Genomic DNA, 8415 nt, shown 5'->3' on the forward strand with positions numbered 1-8415 from the left:
ATTATTTATTCCTTTACTTTCTTAATAAACTTGCTTTCACATTACTGTATGGATTCACCCTGAATTCTTTCTTGTGTGAGGTCTGAGAACCCACTCTTGTGGTCTGGATGGGGACCCCTTTCTGGTAACACTCTTTCCACTATACTATATTCCTTTCCAGATTTTACAAATAAAACTGCAGTGGGCTGGGCACAGTGGCTCACGCCTGTAATCTTAGCACTTTGGGAGGCCGAGGTGGGTGGATCACCTGAGGTCAGGAGTTCGAGACCAGCCTGGCCAACATGGTGAAACCACTGCCTCTACTAAAAACACAAAAATTAGGCCAGGTGTGGTGGCTAACACCTGTAATCCCAGCACTTTGGGAGGCTGAGGCAGGCAGATCGCTTGAGGTCAGAAGTTCCAGACCAGCCTGGCCAACATGATGAAACCCCTTCTCTACTAAAAATACAAAAATTGACTCATGCTTGTAGTCCCAGCTACTCAGGAGGCTGAGACAGGAGAATCTCTTGAACCTGGGAGGTGGAGGTTGCAGTGAGCTGAGATCGTGTCACTGCACTCCAGCCTGGGTGACAGAGTGAGACTGTGTCTCAAAAAAAAAAAAAAAAAAAAAAAAGAAAAGAAAACAAAAAAAAACTTCAGCTAATTTTTTTTTTTAGATGGAGTTTCGCTCTTGTTGCCCAAGCTGGAGTGCAATGGCGTGATCTCAGCTCACTGCAACCTCTGCCTCCTGGGTTCAAGCAATTCTCCTGCCTCAGTTTCCCGAGTAGCTGGGATTACAGGCGTGTGCTACCATGCCTGGCTAATTTTTTGTATTTTTAGTAGAAACACGGTTTCACCATGTTGGCCAGGCTGGTCTCGAACTCCTGACCTCGTGATCCATCTGCCTTGGCCTCCCAAGGTGCTGGGATTACAGGCATGCGCCCCACCTGAGCTAAGATTTTAAAATAACTTTCTTTCCTCTTCAGAATCGTTTCCTTTGGTCAAGTTCCTAGGTGTGGGATTGTTGGATCAAAGAGTATGAGCATTGTTGCGTCTCTTGATACCCTTTGGCAAAATGCTTTGCAAAGGGCTTGTTTCCAGCAGTCCTCATGTACATTGTTTCAGTGAACTTCTTTATTTCTTTCCTACTGCAACTCACTAACAAGGAACATTATGAGAAAAAGGTTTCCCAGCTCATTTACAATGGATAAATGAAAAATTTTTTTTTTTTTTAGACGAAGTCTCGCTCTGTCGCCCAGGCTGGAGTGCAGTGGCACAATCTCTGCTCACTGCAAGTTCTGCCTCCTGGGTTCACGCCATTCTCCTGCCTCAGCCTCCCAAGTAGCTGGGACTACAGGCGCCCACCACCATGCCCAGCTAATTTTTTGTATTTTTTTTTTAGTAGAGACGAGGTTTCACTGTGTTAGCCAGGATGGTCTCAATCTCCTGACCTTGTGATCCACCCGCCTCGGCCTCCCAAAGTGCTGGGATTACAGGCGTGAGCCACCGCGCCCGGCTACAATGGATAAATGATTTCTTATTGTACTTTTAATTTGCATTTCTTTGATTACTGTGAGGTTGAACCATTTAAAAATAAGCATTGCCTTTTGTGTGAATTGTGTTTCTTCTTTTGAGGAACATTCCTCCTGCATTCTTTGGCTCCCCTCCCCACCCCAGACATACATTAGACTTTCCAAAGACGTGGAAATTAACACTTCTGGGTCATATTTACAGCAATTATTTACTCTGGTAATTTCCTTTTCATTTTAATTGTACTATTTTCAGGACTTTTATGTGTTTTCAAATGAAGATCTTCTCATCTGTGATTGCTTCAAAGCTTGGAAAATAATAATACCATCAACGAAGTGAAAATTACCCAATTTTATTTTTTCCTTCTATTATATATTTGTATTAAGCTCTTTCATCAACATGGAAAAAAATGACAGTATTTATGATAGTCACACACACACACACACACACGGAATGTGAGAGGGGGAGGGTATTTGTGAAAAGACCACAAATTAGATTGGGCAAAATGGCTCATACCTATAATCCTAGCACTTTGGGAGGACGAGGAAGGACGATTTCTGAAAGCCAGGAGTTTGAGACCAGCTTGGGCAACATAGTGAGACCTCATCTCTATAAAAAATACAAAAATTAGCTGGACATGGTGGTGTGTACTTGTAGTCCCAGCTACTTAGGAGGCTGTGGCAGGAGGATTGCTTGACCTTAGGAGTTCAAGGCTGCAGTGAGCTATGATTGCACTGTGTCCAGAATTGGTGGGTTCTTGGTCTTACTGACTTCAAGAATGAAGCTGCACACCCTCGAGGTGAGTGTTACAGTTCTTAAAGATGGTGTGTCCGGCGTTTGTTCCTTCTGATGTTCAGACGTGGTCAGAGTTTTTTCCTTCTGGTGAGTTCGTGGTCTCACTGGCTTCAGGAGTGAAACTGCAGACCTTCGCCGTGAGTGTTACAGCTCTTAAGGCGGCGCGTCTGGAGTTGTTCATTCCTCTCGGTGGGTTTGTGGTCTCGCTGGCCTCAGGAGTGGAGCTGCAGACCTTCTAGGTGAGTGTTACAGCTCATAAAGGCAGTGCAGACCCAAAGAGCGAGCAGCAGCAAGATTTACTGCAACGAGTGAAAAAACAAAGCTTCCACAGTGTGGAAGGGGACCCAAGCAGATTGCTGCTGCTGGCTCCAGCCGCCTGCTTTTATTCTCTTATCTGGCCCTCCAAGTCCCCAAGAGATTAGCTAGACACAGAACACTGGTGCATTTACAAACCTTGAGCTAGACACAGAGTGCTGATTGGTGTTATTTACAATCCTTTAGCTAGATATATAGGTTCTCCAAGTCCCCACCAGATTAGCCAGATACAGAGTGCTGATTGGTGCATCCACAAACCCCGAGCTAGACACAGAGCACTGATTGGTGCATTTACAATCCTTTAGCTAGACATAAAGGTTCTCCAAGTCCCCACCTGACTCAGGAGCCCAGCTGGCTTCCCCTAGTGGATCACAGGCCAGGGCCGTGGGAGGAGCTGCCCGCTAGTCCTGTGGTGCGCGCCTGCACTCCTCAGCCCTTCGGCGGTCGATGGGACCGGGTGCAGGGGGCGGCGCCCGTCGAAGAGTCTCGGGCTGCCGAGGAGCCCACCGCGGGGGACTCTGGCATGGCGGGCTGCAGGTACTGAGCCCTGCCCGGCCGGGAGGCGGCTGAGGCCCCGCGAGAATTCCAGCCTGGCGCGGGCGGGCCGGCGGTACTGGGGGACCCGGCGCCCCCTCCGCAGCTGCTGGCCCAGGTGCTAAGCCCCTCACTGCCTGGGGCCAGCGGCGCCTGCTGGCCGCTTTGAGTGCGGAGCCCGCCGAGCCCACGCCCACCCGGAACTCGCGCTGGCCCGCGAGCTCCGCGCGCAGCCCGGTTCCCGCCCGCGCTTCTCCCTCCACACCTCCCTGCAAGCAGAGGGAGCCGGCTCCAGCCTCGGCCAGCCCAGAGAGGGGCTCTCACGGTGCAGCGGTGGGCCGAAGGGCTCCTCAAGCGTGGCCAGAGCGGACGCCGCGGTCGAGGAGGCACAGCGAGCGAGGGCCGCCAGCACGTTGTCACCTTTCAGCGCCACTGTACTCCAGCCCAGGTAACAGAGTGGGTCCGTGTCTCTATAAACACACACACATACACACACACACACACACCCCTTAGAAACTGTGAATAAATGGAGAGAAATGCCATGTTTTTGGTTGGGAAAATGCAGTCGAAGAATTGTAATATTTCTGGCTGGGTGCAGTGGCTCATGCCTGTAATCCCAGCACTTTGGGAGGTCAAGGTGAGTGGATCACTTGAGGTAAGGAGTTTGAGACCAGCCTGGCCAACATGGCAAAACCGTGTCTCTACTAAAAATAGAAAAATTAGCCGGGCGTGGTGGCAGGCGCCTGTAATCCCAGCTACTCGGGAGACTGAGGCAGAAGAATTGCTTGAATCTGGGAGGTGGAGGCAGCAGTGAGCCGAGATCGCACCACTGCACTCCAGCCTGGGCGACAGAGCAAGACTCTGCCTCAAAAAAAAAAAAAAAAAAAAAAAGTACCCCCCAATGCATTCGCAACTGTGCCTAACCAGGCCAAAGCCCTGGCAGGTGGTTTTAATTTCTGATGTTTTTAGGGGCAGATGGAGCTGATGGGTTCATGAAAGTTGTGTTATTCTAAAAACTGTCACTGGTGGACAAATCTAGCAGTTGCCAGGGGGACCTAATTTTACATAACTTTATTCTGTTTTCCCCCAATTTTTTTATTGTGATAAAATACACATAACATAAAATTTACTATCTTAACCATTTTAAATGTACACCTCAGTAGTATTAAATGCATGCATAATTTTGTGCAAACATCCCCACCATCTGTCTCCAGAATGCTTTCCATCTTGTAAAAAAATTGAAACCCTGTCCCTATTAAACACTTAACTCCTCGTTCCTCCCTTCCCTCAATCCCTGGCAACCACCCTTCTGCTTTCTGTCTGTATGAATTTGACTCCTCTAACTACCTCATCTGAGTGGAATTATGCAGTCTTTGTCTTTTTGTATAACTTTATTCTTTCAACAAAGAATAACAGATGATAATACATAGCTCTGTAGGTTTTATTATTATAACTTAAGAGGTTTTTCTCCATAGAAATAAATATACACATTTAAAAATGAGACTGGCCAGGAACGATGGCTCATGCCCGTAATCCCAGCACTTTGGGAGCCGAAGTGGGAGGATCTCTTGAAGTCAGGAGTTCGAGACTAGCCCAGACAACATAGTGAGAACCTTGCTCTACAAAAAATAAAATTAAAATTAGCCTGGCATGGTGACACATGCCTGTGGTCCCAGTTCCTTGGGAGGCTGAGGTGGGAGGATCACTTGAGACCAGTAGTTCAAGGCTGCAGTGAGCTATGATTGCACCACGGCACCCCAGCCTGGGCGAATGAACGAGATCCTGTCTCTAAAAATAAATAAATAAATATTTTAAAGTAGCTGTCCTGATTTGAGTTTTACAAATAGTTATTGCAGTAACAGAGGATGAGAAGGTGCAAGGGAAGGGAACATCTGGTCACAGATCTTTGGCCACAGATATCACCTCTGGGAGTTAAGCGGGGGTCAGAAGGGATGAGGCAGAGTGATTGATGGATCAACTGAAGTGAAGTAACTCAGGGGGGAATAACCAAAAACCTTATGTTCTCACTTACAAGTGGGAGCTAAGGCCAGGCATGGTGACTCACGCCTGTAATCCCAGCACTTTGGGAGGCTGAGACGGATGGCTCACTTGAGGTCAGGAGTTCGAGACTAGCCTGGCCAACATGGTGAAACCCTGTCTCCACTAAAAAAAATACAAAAATTAGCCGGGTGTGGTGGCACACGCCTGTAATCCCAGCTACTCGGGAGGGTGAGGCAGGAGAATCACTTGAACCTGGGAGGCAGAGGTTGCAGTGAGCCAAGATTGTGCCACTGCACTGCAGCCTGGGAAACAGAGTGAGACTCCATCTCAAAAAAAAAAAAAAAAAAAAAAAAAAAAAAAGCCACAGGCATGCAAAGGCAAACAGAATAGTATAATGAACTTTAGAGATGCAGAAGGTAGAAGGATGGGAGGGGAGTTAGGGATAAAAAAAACTGCCTCTGAAGTATAAGGTATACTACTTGAGTGACAGGTGCACTAAAAGCTCAGAATTCATCCATGTAACAAAAAAACACTTGTACCCCCCAAAATATTGAAATAAATTTTTTAAAAAAGAGACTGTTTGAGAGAGCAGCATTCAAACGGGAGAACGTAGGAGGAATGCCTTCTGGGCGGATTGGGATCTCTATCTTTATGTTTTTGTTTGCTGTCACATCCTGGGAAAGTGACTGGTGTGTGTTCTCCAACTTTGAGACTGTTTAGATGTGGCTGGGATGAGCCACGCTTGGTAAGGTGTGATGGGATGTGGGGGTCAACCTTCTGAGGGATCTGGAGTCTAATACAGCCATGGGAGACTTATCCACTTGTTCAAGGTCAGCGATTCTTCTCATTGACACAGGAGACAGGCAGGGGCTGCCCTCAGCATTTCATTTATTCCAAACACATCACAAAGAATCATTCACTCTTCCCTGTAACTTTGAGAGAAGGGTTGCTATGGACTGAATGTGTCCCCCGCAGAATTCATATGTTGAAGCCTAAATCCCTGAAGTGATGATATGTGGAGGTGGGGCATTGGGGAGGTCATTAGGTCATGAGGATGAAGCCCTACAAATAGGATTAGTGCCGTTAGTGCCCTTATAAGGAAAGACACAAGAGAGATGGAAGGAGAGGATTGCTCTCTACTTTCTCAATGAGAAGGCTGCCATCTACAACTCAGGGAGTGGGCTCTCACCAGACACAGGGCTTGCTAGCACCTTGCTCTTGGACTTCCCAGCCTCCAGAACTGTGAGAAATAGAGATTTTAGCTGGACATGGTGGCTCATGTCTGTAGTCTCAGTGCTTTGGTTGGGCAAAGTGGGAGGATTACTTGAGACCAAGATTTCTGGACCAGACTGGGCAAAATAGTGAGACCCCATCTCTATAAAAAATTTAAAAAATTAGCTAGGTGTGGTGGCATGCGCCTATAGCCCCAGCTCCTGAGGAGACTGAGGCAGGAGGATCGCTTGAGCCCAGGAGTTCAAGGCTGCAGTGGGCTATGATTGCACCACTGCACTCGAGCCTGGGCAGAGACAGACCCTGTCTCTTAAAAAAAAAAGACACAAGGCAGATGGAAGGAGATGATTCCTCTCCACGCTCTCCCATGTGAAGGCACAATGGGAAGGTTGCAGCTGTAAACCGGGAAGTGAGCCCTCACCAGACACAAGATTTGCTGGCACTTTGATCTTGGACTTCCCAGCCTCCAGAATCATGAGGAATAAATGTTTCTTGGTAAATCACCCAGTCTGTGGTATGTGTTATAGCAGCCAGAGCTGATTAAGACATGGGGGCAATCAGGCTCACCAATGAGGCCACCCAGCTAGAGCAGCAGAGCCTGGATTTAAATCTGGGCATGTGGGCTCTGGGGTCAGGGCTCGTCACTTCTAGGCTTTGCTGGCTATCCCATTTTTAGAGGCAATTAACATGTTTTTTAATCACTCAGTCATCAACCACTAAAACAGCTTTTTCTATGCGCCAGGCCGCATGTCACCAACCATGGGAGACATAGAAATGACACCGGGGCATTAAACCTGGTGTCTTTAAAGACTTCCAGCAGAGGTGGCTGCTATTGCATAGCCCTTCCCAGGTAAGTTTTTGTGAAGCCCCTCCAACCCCCAGGGCATTAGCATCAAGAACTCTTCTTGCTATGTGGCAAGGCAAGCCGTCTGGGCGTTCTGTGGACTGAGGATGATAATTAACCTACATGGAAAACACCAACCCCTGGTAATTCCTGGGTGAGCTCTGGCTGCAGAACCTGGGGCCCTGAGGTTTCTTCCCTTTTCCTGGGTGGGTGGGAGCCTTGGGAAGGGTCCTGTTATCTTCCTGGCCTGTGTCCTGTTCTTCTCTTCCTCCCTCACTTTTTCTACCCTGCCCTCCCAGATTTGCTGTCGGGGTCTTTGTGTTACTCCAAGGGCCTCTCTGTCCAGGTGCCCTCCCCTTTCCACTCCTTGTCCTTGCCCATCATTCCTGGATGACACCTTGTTAGAAGTGCTGTCTTATCTTACCAGTAAGGAAACTGGGAATCAGAGAGGTTGAGCAACTCACATAGGGTCACCTAAGAAGCTGGAGGCACAACTGGGCTGGGAATGCACCCAGAACTAAAGCCGATCATGGGCAAGAGGAGGCCACACTCCCACTGAGAGAGGGGAAGGGCTGGCAAGGAGCAGGGAAGGGTGAGAACAGCTGGGGCTTCTCCACCATTTGGCTCTGCCAGCCTGGGCAGTGCCACTCAGTGTCAGATCTGCAAGTCCCTTGGAGGGCAACCAATCCTGAGGGTGGAAACTGTGGTCCCAGGCCAGACCCTGTTCAGTCTCTTTATTAAAAAAATTAGAAGTAATTTCAAACATATTGCTACAATAGTATAAACCACTGTGTGCAACAATAGTATAAAGTATACAGCAATACAACATCAAGAGTATAAAGACCAAGAATTGCAAGAATACTATAAAAACCCATTATTGACATTTTGGCACGTCTTTCTTTTCCTCTCTTCCTTTCTTTTCCTTCCTTTCTTCCTTCCTTCTCTCTCTCTCTCTTTCTTTCTCTCTTTTTCTTTCCCTCCCTCCCTCTTTTCTTTTTCTTTCTTTCTTTCTCTCTCTCTCCTTCCTCTTCTTCTTTTCTTCTTTCTTTCTCTCTCTTTCTTTCTTCTTTCCCTCCCTCCCTCCCTCCTATCTTTCTTTTTCTTTCTTTCTTTCTCTCTCTCTCCTTCCTTCCTCTTCTTTCTCTCTCTTTCTTTCTTCTTTCCCTCCCTCCCTCCCTCCTTTCTTT

This window comes from Pan paniscus, chromosome 6 (genome assembly GCF_029289425.2).
Source record: "Pan paniscus chromosome 6, NHGRI_mPanPan1-v2.0_pri, whole genome shotgun sequence".
Classification (NCBI taxonomy): domain Eukaryota; kingdom Metazoa; phylum Chordata; class Mammalia; order Primates; family Hominidae; genus Pan; species Pan paniscus.